The sequence below is a fragment of the Rhinoderma darwinii genome, unplaced genomic scaffold (genome assembly GCF_050947455.1).
Source record: "Rhinoderma darwinii isolate aRhiDar2 unplaced genomic scaffold, aRhiDar2.hap1 Scaffold_554, whole genome shotgun sequence".
Taxonomy (NCBI): domain Eukaryota; kingdom Metazoa; phylum Chordata; class Amphibia; order Anura; family Rhinodermatidae; genus Rhinoderma; species Rhinoderma darwinii.
This window is the reverse complement of record NW_027464105.1, coordinates 51,206-64,903: the sequence shown is the minus strand read 5'-3', so window position 1 is coordinate 64,903 and position 13,698 is coordinate 51,206. Positions and strand designations below refer to the sequence as shown.

General features: G+C 34.5%; 17 non-coding genes across 17 annotated transcripts; all 17 read left to right on the top strand.

Moving 5' to 3' along the window:
* Positions 1 to 487: 487 nt before the first annotated feature.
* On the top strand, positions 488 to 569 carry TRNAS-GCU (transfer RNA serine (anticodon GCU)). The gene has a single exon. It is a non-coding gene; the product is annotated as a tRNA-Ser (tRNA).
* An 873-nt stretch (positions 570 to 1,442) lies between these two features.
* TRNAS-GCU (transfer RNA serine (anticodon GCU)) lies at positions 1,443 to 1,524 on the top strand. Its single transcript has one exon. It is a non-coding gene; the product is annotated as a tRNA-Ser (tRNA).
* Positions 1,525 to 3,341: 1,817 nt separating this feature from the next.
* TRNAS-GCU (transfer RNA serine (anticodon GCU)) lies at positions 3,342 to 3,423 on the top strand. Its single transcript has one exon. It is a non-coding gene; the product is annotated as a tRNA-Ser (tRNA).
* Positions 3,424 to 3,827: 404 nt separating this feature from the next.
* On the top strand, positions 3,828 to 3,909 carry TRNAS-GCU (transfer RNA serine (anticodon GCU)). The gene has a single exon. It is a non-coding gene; the product is annotated as a tRNA-Ser (tRNA).
* A 404-nt stretch (positions 3,910 to 4,313) lies between these two features.
* TRNAS-GCU (transfer RNA serine (anticodon GCU)) lies at positions 4,314 to 4,395 on the top strand. The gene has a single exon. It is a non-coding gene; the product is annotated as a tRNA-Ser (tRNA).
* Positions 4,396 to 5,271: 876 nt separating this feature from the next.
* TRNAS-GCU (transfer RNA serine (anticodon GCU)) lies at positions 5,272 to 5,353 on the top strand. The gene has a single exon. It is a non-coding gene; the product is annotated as a tRNA-Ser (tRNA).
* An 875-nt stretch (positions 5,354 to 6,228) lies between these two features.
* Positions 6,229 to 6,310, top strand: TRNAS-GCU (transfer RNA serine (anticodon GCU)). Its single transcript has one exon. It is a non-coding gene; the product is annotated as a tRNA-Ser (tRNA).
* A 404-nt stretch (positions 6,311 to 6,714) lies between these two features.
* TRNAS-GCU (transfer RNA serine (anticodon GCU)) lies at positions 6,715 to 6,796 on the top strand. Its single transcript has one exon. It is a non-coding gene; the product is annotated as a tRNA-Ser (tRNA).
* Positions 6,797 to 8,150: 1,354 nt separating this feature from the next.
* On the top strand, positions 8,151 to 8,232 carry TRNAS-GCU (transfer RNA serine (anticodon GCU)). The gene has a single exon. It is a non-coding gene; the product is annotated as a tRNA-Ser (tRNA).
* A 402-nt stretch (positions 8,233 to 8,634) lies between these two features.
* On the top strand, positions 8,635 to 8,716 carry TRNAS-GCU (transfer RNA serine (anticodon GCU)). Its single transcript has one exon. It is a non-coding gene; the product is annotated as a tRNA-Ser (tRNA).
* Positions 8,717 to 9,119: 403 nt separating this feature from the next.
* Positions 9,120 to 9,201, top strand: TRNAS-GCU (transfer RNA serine (anticodon GCU)). The gene has a single exon. It is a non-coding gene; the product is annotated as a tRNA-Ser (tRNA).
* A 403-nt stretch (positions 9,202 to 9,604) lies between these two features.
* On the top strand, positions 9,605 to 9,686 carry TRNAS-GCU (transfer RNA serine (anticodon GCU)). Its single transcript has one exon. It is a non-coding gene; the product is annotated as a tRNA-Ser (tRNA).
* A 403-nt stretch (positions 9,687 to 10,089) lies between these two features.
* Positions 10,090 to 10,171, top strand: TRNAS-GCU (transfer RNA serine (anticodon GCU)). The gene has a single exon. It is a non-coding gene; the product is annotated as a tRNA-Ser (tRNA).
* A 403-nt stretch (positions 10,172 to 10,574) lies between these two features.
* TRNAS-GCU (transfer RNA serine (anticodon GCU)) lies at positions 10,575 to 10,656 on the top strand. The gene has a single exon. It is a non-coding gene; the product is annotated as a tRNA-Ser (tRNA).
* Positions 10,657 to 11,058: 402 nt separating this feature from the next.
* On the top strand, positions 11,059 to 11,140 carry TRNAS-GCU (transfer RNA serine (anticodon GCU)). The gene has a single exon. It is a non-coding gene; the product is annotated as a tRNA-Ser (tRNA).
* An 883-nt stretch (positions 11,141 to 12,023) lies between these two features.
* TRNAS-GCU (transfer RNA serine (anticodon GCU)) lies at positions 12,024 to 12,105 on the top strand. The gene has a single exon. It is a non-coding gene; the product is annotated as a tRNA-Ser (tRNA).
* Positions 12,106 to 12,509: 404 nt separating this feature from the next.
* Positions 12,510 to 12,591, top strand: TRNAS-GCU (transfer RNA serine (anticodon GCU)). The gene has a single exon. It is a non-coding gene; the product is annotated as a tRNA-Ser (tRNA).
* The last annotated feature ends 1,107 nt before the right edge of the window (positions 12,592 to 13,698 follow it).

Genomic DNA, 13,698 nt, shown 5'->3' with positions numbered 1-13,698 from the left:
TGGAAACTAACCAAAGAAAAAAAATGAAAATAAGTTGACGAGGTGGCCGAGTGGTTAAGGCGATGGGTTCAAATCCCATCCTCGTCGGGTGTTTTTGTAAATGACCATTATTGTCTTCCAAAGCCCAAGATTGCAGGCAGGGCTAATACTGCCAAAACAGGTTGAAATTTGTTAAGCAGATTAGAGGAGCAGAACTCTAAAAACATGTGTAAATGATAAACCTTGTTTCCATGTTTGCATGGAACTATTACTACAAATGTTTTTTTTGTAGATGTGTTCTAGTAGACCTATATATACACTCATCTAGTTCTTGCATGCCATTTAATGACATTTTTATAAACAAGAATAGATTTGATTTTAAATAAGGGAAAATAAATTTAGAATACATATTACTGACACTTCTCAAAATTTGTAAAACACTTTTTAGGGATCAGGTTTGGTTATAAAACAGCTGGAAACTAACGAAAGAAAAAAATGAAAGTAAGTTGACGAGGTGGCCGAGTGGTTAAGGCGATGGACTGCTAATCCATTGTGCTCTGCATGCATGGGTTCAAATCCCATCCTCGTCGGGTGTTTTTGTAAATGACCCTTATTGTCTTCCAAAGCCCAAGATTGCAGGCAGGGCTAATACTGCCAAAACAGGTTGAAATTTGTTAAGCCGATTAGAGGAGCAGAACTCTAAAAACTTGTGTAAATGATAAACCTTCTAGAAAATGTTTGCATGGAACTATTACTACAAATGGTTTTTTTTGTAGATGTGTTCTAGTAGACCTATATATACACTCATCTAGTTCTTGCATGCCATTTAATGACATTTTTATAAACAAGAAAAGATTTGATTTTAAATAAGGGAAAATAAATTTAGAATACATATTACTGACACTTCTCAAAATTTGTAAAACACTTTTTAGGGATCAGGTTTGGTTATAAAACAGCTGGAAACTAACCAAAGAAAAAAATGAAAATAAGTTGACGAGGTGGCCGAGTGGTTAAGGCGATGGACTGCTAATCCATTGTGCTCTGCATCCCATCCTCGTCGGGTGTTTTTGTAAATGACCCTTATTGTCTTCCAAAGCCCAAGATTGCAGGCAGGGCTAATACTGCCAAAACAGGTTGAAATTTGTTAAGCCGATTAGAGGAGCAGAACTCTAAAAACTTGTGTAAATGATAAACCTTCTAGAAAATGTTTGCATGGAACTATTACTACAAATGTTTTTTTTTGTAGATGTGTTCTAGTGGACCTATATATACACTCATCTAGTTCTTGCATGCCATTTAATGACATTTTTATAAACAAGAAAAGATTTGATTTTAAATAAGGGAAAATAAATTTAGAATACATATTACTGACACTTCTCAAAATTTGTAAAACACTTTTTAGGGATCAGGTTTGGTTATAAAACAGCTGGAAACTAACCAAAGAAAAAAAATGAAAATAAGTTGACGAGGTGGCCGAGTGGTTAAGGCGATGGACAGCTAATCCATTGTGCTATGCATGCATGGGTTCAAATCCCATCCTCGTCGGGTGTTTTTGTAAATGACCCTTATTGTCTTCCAAAGCCCAAGATTGCAGGCAGGGCTAATACTGCCAAAACAGGTTGAAATTTGTTAAGCCGATTAGAGGAGCAGAACTCTAAAAACTTGTGTAAATGATAAACCTTCTAGAAAATGTTTGCATGGAACTATTACTACAAATGGTTTTTTTTGTAGATGTGTTCTAGTAGACCAATATATACACTCATCTAGTTCTTGCATGCCATTTAATGACATTTTTATAAACAAGAAAAGATTTGATTTTAAATAAGGGAAAATAAATTTAGAATACATATTACTGACACTTCTCAAAATTTGTAAAACACTTTTTAGGGATCAGGTTTGGTTATAAAACAGCTGGAAACTAACCAAAGAAAAAAATGAAAATAAGTTGACGAGGTGGCCGAGTGGTTAAGGCGATGGACTGCTAATCCATTGTGCTCTGCATCCCATCCTCGTCGGGTGTTTTTGTAAATGACCCTTATTGTCTTCCAAAGCCCAAGATTGCAGGCAGGGCTAATACTGCCAAAACAGGTTGAAATTTGTTAAGCCGATTAGAGGAGCAGAACTCTAAAAACTTGTGTAAATGATAAACCTTCTAGAAAATGTTTGCATGGAACTATTACTACAAATGTTTTTTTTTGTAGATGTGTTCTAGTAGACCTATATATACACTCATCTAGTTCTTGCATGCCATTTAATGACATTTTTATAAACAAGAATAGATTTGATTTTAAATAAGGGAAAATAAATTTAGAATACATATTACTGACACTTCTCAAAATTTGTAAAACACTTTTTAGGGATCAGGTTTGGTTATAAAACAGCTGGAAACTAACCAAAGAAAAAAAAAATGAAAATAAGTTGACGAGGTGGCCAAGTGGTTAAGGCGATGGACAGCTAATCCATTGTGCTCTGCATCCCATCCTCGTCGGGTGTTTTTGTAAATGACCCTTATTGTCTTCCAAAGCCCAAGATTGCAGGCAGGGCTAATACTGCCAAAACAGGTTGAAATTTGTTAAGCCGATTAGAGGAGCAGAACTCTAAAAACTTGTGTAAATGATAAACCTTCTAGAAAATGTTTGCATGGAACTATTACTACAAATGTTTTTTTTGTAGATGTGTTCTAGTAGACCTATATATACACTCATCTAGTTCTTGCATGCCATTTAATGACATTTTTATAAACAAGAAAAGATTTGATTTTAAATAAGGGAAAATAAATTTAGAATACATATTACTGACACTTCTCAAAATTTGTAAAACACTTTTTAGGGATCAGGTTTGGTTATAAAACAGCTGCAAACTATCCAAAGAAAAAAAATGAAAATAAGTTGACGAGGTGGCCGAGTGGTTAAGGCGATGGACTGCTAATCCATTGTGCTCTGCATCCCATCCTCGTTGGGTGCTTTTGTAATTGACCCTTATTGTCTTCCAAAGCCCAAGATTGCAGGCAGGGCTAATACTGCCAAAACAGGTTGAAATTTGTTAAGCCGATTAGAGGAGCAGAACTCTAAAAACTTGTGTAAATGATAAACCTTCTAGAAAATGTTTGCATGGAACTATTACTAGAAATGTTTTTTTTTTGTAGATGTGTTCTTGTAGACCTATTTACACACTCATCTAGTACTTGCATGCCATTTAATGACATTTTTATAAACAAGGAAATATTTGATTTTAAATAAGGGAAAATAAATTTAGAATACATATTACTGACACTTCTCAAAATTTGTAAAACACTTTTTAGGGATCAGGTTTGGTTATAAAACAACTGCAAACTAACCAAAGAAAAAAAATGAAAATAAGTTGACGAGGTGGCCGAGTGGTTAAGGCGATGGACTGCTAATCCATTGTGCTCTGCATGCATGGGTTCAAATCCCATCCTCGTCGGGTGTTTTTGTAAATGACCCTTATTGTCTTCCAAAGCCCAAGATTGCAGGCAGGGCTAATACTGCCAAAACAGGTTGAAATTTGTTAAGCCGATTAGAGGAGCAGAACTCTAAAAACTTGTGTAAATGATAAACCTTCTAGAAAATGTTTGCATGGAACTATTACTAGAAATGTTTTTTTTTTGTAGATGTGTTCTTGTAGACCTATTTATACACTCATCTAGTACTTGCATGCCATTTAATGACATTTTTATAAACAAGGAAATATTTGATTTTAAATAAGGGAAAATAAATTTAGAATACATATTACTGACACTTCTCAAAATTTGTAAAACACTTTTTAGGGATCAGGTTTGGTTATAAAACAGCTGCAAACTAACCAAAGAAAAAAAATGAAAATAAGTTGACGAGGTGGCCGAGTGGTTAAGGCGATGGACAGCTAATCCATTGTGCTCTGCATGCATGGGTTCAAATCCCATCCTCGTCGGGTGTTTTTGTAAATGACCATTATTGTCTTCCAAAGCCCAAGATTGCAGGCAGGGCTAATACTGCCAAAACAGGTTGAAATTTGTTAAGCCGATTAGAGGAGCAGAACTCTAAAAACTTGTGTAAATGATAAACCTTCTAGAAAATGTTTGCATGGAACTATTACTAGAAATGTTTTTTTTTTGTAGATGTGTTCTTGTAGACCTATTTATACACTCATCTAGTACTTGCATGCCATTTAATGACATTTTTATAAACAAGGAAATATTTGATTTTAAATAAGGGAAAATAAATTTAGAATACATATTACTGACACTTCTCAAAATTTGTAAAACACTTTTTAGGGATCAGGTTTGGTTATAAAACAGCTGCAAACTAACCAAAGAAAAAAAATGAAAATAAGTTGACGAGGTGGCCGAGTGGTTAAGGCGATGGACTGCTAATCCATTGTGCTCTGCATGCATGGGTTCAAATTCCATCCTCGTCGGGTGTTTTTGTAAATGACCCTTATTGTCTTCCAAAGCCCAAGATTGCAGGCAGGGCTAATACTGCCAAAACAGGTTGAAATTTGTTAAGCCGATTAGAGGAGCAGAACTCTAAAAACTTGTGTAAATGATAAACCTTCTAGAAAATGTTTGCATGGAACTATTACAAGAAATTTTTTTTTTTGTAGATGTGTTCTTGTAGACCTATTTATACACTCATCTAGTACTTGCATGCCATTTAATGACATTTTTATAAACAAGGAAATATTTGATTTTAAATAAGGGAAAATAAATTTAGAATACATATTACTGACACTTCTCAAAATTTTTAAAACACTTTTTAGGGATCAGGTTTGGTTATAAAACAGCTGGAAACTAACCAAAGAAAAAAAAATGAAAATAAGTTGACGAGGTGGCCGAGTGGTTAAGGCGATGGACTGCTAATCCATTGTGCTCTGCATCCCATCCTCGTTGGGTGTTTTTGTAATTGACCCTTATTGTCTTCCAAAGCCCAAGATTGCAGGCAGGGCTAATACTGCCAAAACAGGTTGAAATTTGTTAAGCCGATTAGAGGAGCAGAACTCTAAAAACTTGTGTAAATGATAAACCTTCTAGAAAATGTTTGCATGGAACTATTACTAGAAATGTTTTTTTTTTGTAGATGTGTTCTTGTAGACCTATTTATACACTCATCTAGTACTTGCATGCCATTTAATGACATTTTTATAAACAAGGAAATATTTGATTTTAAATAAGGGAAAATAAATTTAGAATACATATTACTGACACTTCTCAAAATTTGTAAAACACTTTTTAGGGATCAGGTTTGGTTATAAAACAGCTGCAAACTAACCAAAGAAAAAAAATGAAAATAAGTTGACGAGGTGGCCGAGTGGTTAAGGCGATGGACTGCTAATCCATTGTGCTCTGCATGCATGGGTTCAAATTCCATCCTCGTCGGGTGTTTTTGTAAATGACCCTTATTGTCTTCCAAAGCCCAAGATTGCAGGCAGGGCTAATACTGCCAAAACAGGTTGAAATTTGTTAAGCCGATTAGAGGAGCAGAACTCTAAAAACTTGTGTAAATGATAAACCTTCTAGAAAATGTTTGCATGGAACTATTACAAGAAATTTTTTTTTTTGTAGATGTGTTCTTGTAGACCTATTTATACACTCATCTAGTACTTGCATGCCATTTAATGACATTTTTATAAACAAGGAAATATTTGATTTTAAATAAGGGAAAATAAATTTAGAATACATATTACTGACACTTCTCAAAATTTTTAAAACACTTTTTAGGGATCAGGTTTGGTTATAAAACAGCTGGAAACTAACCAAAGAAAAAAAAATGAAAATAAGTTGACGAGGTGGCCGAGTGGTTAAGGCGATGGACTGCTAATCCATTGTGCTCTGCATCCCATCCTCGTTGGGTGTTTTTGTAATTGACCCTTATTGTCTTCCAAAGCCCAAGATTGCAGGCAGGGCTAATACTGCCAAAACAGGTTGAAATTTGTTAAGCCGATTAGAGGAGCAGAACTCTAAAAACTTGTGTAAATGATAAACCTTCTAGAAAATGTTTGCATGGAACTATTACTACAAATGTTTTTTTTTGTAGATGTGTTCTAGTAGACCTATATATACACTCATCTAGTTCTTGCATGCCATTTAATGACATTTTTATAAACAAGAAAAGATTTGATTTTAAATAAGGGAAAATAAATTTAGAATACATATTACTGACACTTCTCAAAATTTGTAAAACACTTTTTAGGGATCAGGTTTGGTTATAAAACAGCTGGAAACTAACCAAAGAAAAAAAATGAAAATAAGTTGACGAGGTGGCCGAGTGGTTAAGGCGATGGACTGCTAATCCATTGTGCTCTGCATGCATGGGTTCAAATCCCATCCTCGTCGGGTGTTTTTGTAAATGACCCTTATTGTCTTCCAAAGCCCAAGATTGCAGGCAGGGCTAATACTGCCAAAACAGGTTGAAATTTGTTAAGCCGATTAGAGGAGCAGAACTCTAAAAACTTGTGTAAATGATAAACCTTCTAGAAAATGTTTGCATGGAACTATTACTACAAATGTTTTTTTTTGTAGATGTGTTCTAGTAGACCTATATATACACTCATCTAGTTCTTGCATGCCATTTAATGACATTTTTATAAACAAGAAAAGATTTGATTTTAAATAAGGGAAAATAAATTTAGAATACATATTACTGACACTTCTCAAAATTTGTAAAACACTTTTTAGGGATCAGGTTTGGTTATAAAACAGCTGGAAACTAACCAAAGAAAAAAATTAAAAAATAAGTTGACGAGGTGGCCGAGTGGTTAAGGTGATGGACTGCTAAACCATTGTGCTCTGCATGCATGGGTTCAAATCCCATCCTCGTCGGGTGTTTTTGTAAATGACCCTTATTGTCTTCCAAAGCCCAAGATTGCAGGCAGGGCTAATACTGCCAAAACAGGTTGAAATTTGTTAAGCCGATTAGAGGAGCAGAACTCTAAAAACATGTGTAAATGATAAACCTTGTTTCCATGTTTGCATGGAACTATTACTACAAATGTTTTTTTTGTAGATGTGTTCTAGTAGACCTATATATACACTCATCTAGTTCTTGCATGCCATTTAATGACATTTTTATAAACAAGAATAGATTTGATTTTAAATAAGGGAAAATAAATTTAGAATACATATTACTGACACTTCTCAAAATTTGTAAAACACTTTTTATGGATCAGGTTTGGTTATAAAACAGCTGGAAACTAACCAAAGAAAAAAAAAATGAAAATAAGTTGATGAGGTGGCCAAGTGGTTAAGGCGATGGACAGCTAATCCATTGTGCTCTGCATGCATGGGTTCAAATCCCATCCTCGTCGGGTGTTTTTGTAAATGTGCATTATTGTCTTCCAAAGCCCAAGATTGCAGGCAGGGCTAATACTGCCAAAACAGGTTGAAATTTGTTAAGCCGATTAGAGGAGCAGAACTCTAAAAACTTGTGTAAATGATAAACCTTCTAGAAAATGTTTGCATGGAACTATTACTACAAATTTTTTTTTGTAGATGTGTTCTAGTAGACCTATATATACACTCATCTAGTTCTTGCATGCCATTTAATGACATTTTTATAAACAAGAAAAGATTTGATTTTAAATAAGGGAAAATAAATTTAGAATACATATTACTGACACTTCTCAAAATTTGTAAAACACTTTTTAGGGATCAGGTTTGGTTATAAAACAGCTGGAAACTAACCAAAGAAAAAAATGAAAATAAGTTGACGAGGTGGCCGAGTGGTTAAGGCGATGGACTGCTAATCCATTGTGCTCTGCATCCCATCCTCGTCTGGTGTTTTTGTAAATGACCCTTATTGTCTTCCAAAGCCCAAGATTGCAGGCAGGGCTAATACTGCCAAAACAGGTTGAAATTTGTTAAGCCGATTAGAGGAGCAGAACTCTAAAAACTTGTGTAAATGATAAACCTTCTAGAAAATGTTTGCATGGAACTATTACTACAAATGTTTTTTTTGTAGATGTGTTCTAGTAGACCTATATATACACTCATCTAGTTCTTGCATGCCATTTAATGACATTTTTATAAACAAGAAAAGATTTGATTTTAAATAAGGGAAAATAAATTTAGAATACATATTACTGACACTTCTCAAAATTTGTAAAACACTTTTTAGGGATCAGGTTTGGTTATAAAACAGCTGGAAACTAACCAAAGAAAAAAATGAAAATAAGTTGACGAGGTGGCCGAGTGGTTAAGGCGATGGACTGCTAATCCATTGTGCTCTGCATGCATGGGTTCAAATCCCATCCTCGTCGGGTGTTTTTGGAAATGACCCTTATTGTCTTCCAAAGCCCAAGATTGCAGGCAGGGCTAATACTGCCCAAACAGGTTGAAATTTGTTAAGCCGATTAGAGGAGCAGAACTCTAAAAACTTGTGTAAATGATAAACCTTCTAGAAAATGTTTGCATGGAACTATTACTACAAATGTTTTTTTTTGTAGATGTGTTCTAGTAGACCTATATATACACTCATCTAGTTCTTGCATGCCATTTAATGACATTTTTATAAACAAGAATAGATTTGATTTTAAATAAGGGAAAATAAATTTAGAATACATATTACTGACACTTCTCAAAATTTGTAAAACACTTTTTAGGGATCAGGTTTGGTTATAAAACAGCTGGAAACTAACCAAAGAAAAAAATGAAAGTAAGTTGACGAGGTGGCCGAGTGGTTAAGGCGATGGACTGCTAATCCATTGTGCTCTGCATGCATGGGTTCAAATCCCATCCTCGTCGGGTGTTTTTGTAAATGACCCTTATTGTCTTCCAAAGCCCAAGATTGCAGGCAGGGCTAATACTGCCAAAACAGGTTGAAATTTGTTAAGCCGATTAGAGGAGCAGAACTCTAAAAACTTGTGTAAATGATAAACCTTCTAGAAAATGTTTGCATGGAACTATTACTACAAATGTTTTTTTTTGTAGATGTGTTCTAGTAGACCTATATATACACTCATCTAGTTCTTGCATGCCATTTAATGACATTTTTATAAACAAGAAAAGATTTGATTTTAAATAAGGGAAAATAAATTTAGAATACATATTACTGACACTTCTCAAAATTTGTAAAACACTTTTTAGGGCTCAGGTTTAGTTATAAAACAGCTGGAAACTAACCAAAGAAAAAAAATGAAAATAAGTTGACGAGGTGGCCGAGTGGTTAAGGCGATGGACTGCTAATCCATTGTGCTCTGCATGCATGGGTTCAAATCCCATCCTCGTCGGTTGTTTTTGTAAATGACCCTTATTGTCTTCCAAAGCCCAAGATTGCAGGCAGGGCTAATACTGCCAAAACAGGTTGAAATTTGTTAAGCCGATTAGAGGAGCAGAACTCTAAAAACTTGTGTAAATGATAAACCTTCTAGAAAATGTTTGCATGGAACTATTACTACAAATGTTTTTTTTTGTAGATGTGTTCTAGTAGACCTATATATACACTCATCTAGTTTTTGCATGCCATTTAATGACATTTTTATAAACAAGAAAAGATTTGATTTTAAATAAGGGAAAAAAAATTTAGAATACATATTACTGACACTTCTCAAAATTTGTAAAACACTTTTTAGGGATCAGGTTTGGTTATAAAACAGCTGGAAACTAACCAAAGAAAAAAAATGAAAATAAGTTGACGAGGTGGCCGAGTGGTTAAGGCGATGGACTGCTAATCCATTGTGCTCTGCATGCGTGGGTTCAAATCCCATCCTCGTCGGGTGTTTTTGTAAATGACCCTTATTGTCTTCCAAAGCCCAAGATTGCAGGCAGGGCTAATACTGCCAAAACAGGTTGAAATTTGTTAAGCCGATTAGAGGAGCAGAACTCTAAAAGCTTGTGTAAATGATAAACCTTCTAGAAAATGTTTGCATGGAACTATTACTACAAATGTTTTTTTTTGTAGATGTGTTCTAGTAGACCTATATATACACTCATCTAGTTTTTGCATGCCATTTAATGACATTTTTATAAACAAGAAAAGATTTGATTTTAAATAAGGGAAAAAAAATTTAGAATACATATTACTGACACTTCTCAAAATTTGTAAAACACTTTTTAGGGATCAGGTTTGGTTATAAAACAGCTGGAAACTAACCAAAGAAAAAAAATGAAAATAAGTTGACGAGGTGGCCGAGTGGTTAAGGCGATGGACTGCTAATCCATTGTGCTCTGCATGCATGGGTTCAAATCCCATCCTCGTCGGGTGTTTTTGTAAATGACCCTTATTGTCTTCCAAAGCCCAAGATTGCAGGCAGGGCTAATACTGCCAAAACAGGTTGAAATTTGTTAAGCCGATTAGAGGAGCAGAACTCTAAAAACTTGTGTAAATGATAAACCTTCTAGAAAATGTTTGCATGGAACTATTACTACAAATGTTTTTTTTTGTAGATGTGTTCTAGTAGACCTATATATACACTCATCTAGTTTTTGCATGCCATTTAATGACATTTTTATAAACAAGAAAAGATTTGATTTTAAATAAGGGAAAATAAATTTAGAATACATATTACTGACACTTCTCAAAATTTGTAAAACACTTTTTAGGGCTCAGGTTTAGTTATAAAACAGCTGGAAACTAACCAAAGAAAAAAAATGAAAATAAGTTGACGAGGTGGCCGAGTGGTTAAGGCGATGGACTGCTAATCCATTGTGCTCTGCATGCATGGGTTCAAATCCCATCCTCGTCGGTTGTTTTTGTAAATGACCCTTATTGTCTTCCAAAGCCCAAGATTGCAGGCAGGGCTAATACTGCCAAAACAGGTTGAAATTTGTTAAGCCGATTAGAGGAGCAGAACTCTAAAAACTTGTGTAAATGATAAACCTTCTAGAAAATGTTTGCATGGAACTATTACTACAAATGTTTTTTTTGTAGATGTGTTCTAGTAGACCTATATATACACTCATCTAGTTTTTGCATGCCATTTAATGACATTTTTATAAACAAGAAAAGATTTGATTTTAAATAAGGGAAAAAAAATTTAGAATACATATTACTGACACTTCTCAAAATTTGTAAAACACTTTTTAGGGATCAGGTTTGGTTATAAAACAGCTGGAAACTAACCAAAGAAAAAAAATGAAAATAAGTTGACGAGGTGGCCGAGTGGTTAAGGCGATGGACTGCTAATCCATTGTGCTCTGCATGCGTGGGTTCAAATCCCATCCTCGTCGGGTGTTTTTGTAAATGACCCTTATTGTCTTCCAAAGCCCAAGATTGCAGGCAGGGCTAATACTGCCAAAACAGGTTGAAATTTGTTAAGCCGATTAGAGGAGCAGAACTCTAAAAGCTTGTGTAAATGATAAACCTTCTAGAAAATGTTTGCATGGAACTATTACTACAAATGTTTTTTTTTGTAGATGTGTTCTAGTAGACCTATATATACACTCATCTAGTTTTTGCATGCCATTTAATGACATTTTTATAAACAAGAAAAGATTTGATTTTAAATAAGGGAAAAAAAATTTAGAATACATATTACTGACACTTCTCAAAATTTGTAAAACACTTTTTAGGGATCAGGTTTGGTTATAAAACAGCTGGAAACTAACCAAAGAAAAAAAATGAAAATAAGTTGACGAGGTGGCCGAGTGGTTAAGGCGATGGACTGCTAATCCATTGTGCTCTGCATGCATGGGTTCAAATCCTCGTCGGGTGTTTTTGTAAATGACCCTTATTGTCTTCCAAAGCTTAAGATTGCAGGCAGGGCTAATACTGCCAAAACAGGTTGAAATTTGTTAAGCCGATTAGAGGAGCAGAACTCTAAAAACTTGTGTAAATGATAAACCTTCTAGAAAATGTTTGCATGGAACTATTACTACAAATGTTTTTTTTTGTAGATGTGTTCTAGTAGACCTATATATACACTCATCTAGTTTTTGCATGCCATTTAATGACATTTTTATAAACAAGAAAAGATTTGATTTTAAATAAGGGAAAATAAATTTAGAATACATATTACTGACACTTCTCAAAATTTGTAAAACACTTTTTAGGGATCAGGTTTGGTTATAAAACAGCTGGAAACTAACCAAAGAAAAAAAATGAAAATAAGTTGACGAGGTGGCCGAGTGGTTAAGGCGATGGACTGCTAATCCATTGTGCTCTGCATGCATGGGTTCAAATCCCATCCTCGTCGGGTGTTTTTGTAAATGACCCTTATTGTCTTCCAAAGCCCAAGATTGCAGGCAGGGCTAATACTGCCAAAACAGGTTGAAATTTGTTAAGCCGATTAGAGGAGCAGAACTCTAAAAACTTGTGTAAATGATAAACCTTCTAGAAAATGTTTGCATGGAACTATTACTACAAATGTTTTTTTTGTAGATGTGTTCTAGTAGACCTATATATACACTCATCTAGTTCTTGCATGCCATTTAATGACATTTTTATAAACAAGAAAAGATTTGATTTTAAATAAGGGAAAATAAATTTAGAATACATATTACTGACACTTCTCAAAATTTGTAAAACACTTTTTAGGGTTCACGTTTGGTTATAAAACAGCTGGAAACTAACCAAAGAAAAAAAAAATGAAAATAAGTTGACGAGGTGGCCAAGTGGTTAAGGCGATGGACAGCTAATCCATTGTGCTCTGCATGCATGGGTTCAAATCCCATCCTCGTCGGGTGTTTTTGTAAATGACCCTTATTGTCTTCCAAAGCCCAAGATTGCAGGCAGGGCTAATACTGCCAAAACAGGTTGAAATTTGTTAAGCCGATTAGAGGAGCAGAACTCTAAAAACTTGTGTAAATGATAAACCTTCTAGAAAATGTTTGCATGGAACTATTACTACAAATGTTTTTTTTGTAGATGTGTTCTAGTAGACCTATATATACACTCATCTAGTTCTTGCATGCCATTTAATGACATTTTTATAAACAAGAAAAGATTTGATTTTAAATAAGGGAAAATAAATTTAGAATACATATTACTGACACTTCTCAAAATTTGTAAAACACTTTTTAGGGATCAGGTTTGGTTATAAAATAGCTGGAAACTAACCAAAGAAAAAAATGAAAATAAGGTGACGAGGTGGCCGAGTGGTTAAGGCGATGGACTGCTAATCCATTGTGCTCTGCATCCCATCCTCGTTGGGTGTTTTTGTAAATGACCCTTATTGTCTTCCAAAGCCCAAGATTGCAGGCAGGGCTAATACTGCCAAAACAGGTTGAAATTTGTTAAGCCGATTAGAGGAGCAGAACTCTAAAAACTTGTGTAAATGATAAACCTTCTAGAAAATGTTTGCATGGAACTATTACTACAAATGTTTTTTTTGTAGATGTGTTCTAGTAGACCTATATATACACTCATCTAGTTCTTGCATGCCATTTAATGACATTTTTATAAACAAGAATAGATTTGATTTTAAATAAGGGAAAATAAATTTAGAATACATATTACTGACACTTCTCAAAATTTGTAAAACACTTTTTAGGGATCAGGTTTGGTTATAAAACAGCTGGAAACTAACCAAAGAAAAAAAAAAATGAAAATAAGTTGATGAGGTGGCCAAGTGGTTAAGGCGATGGACAGCTAATCCATTGTGCTCTGCATCCCATCCTCGTCTGGTGTTTTTGTAAATGACCCTTATTGTCTTCCAAAGCCCAAGATTGCAGGCAGGGCTAATACTGCCAAAACAGGTTGAAATTTGTTAAGCCGATTAGAGGAGCAGAACTCTAAAAACTTGTGTAAATGATAAACCTTCTAGAAAATGTTTGCATGGAACTATTAC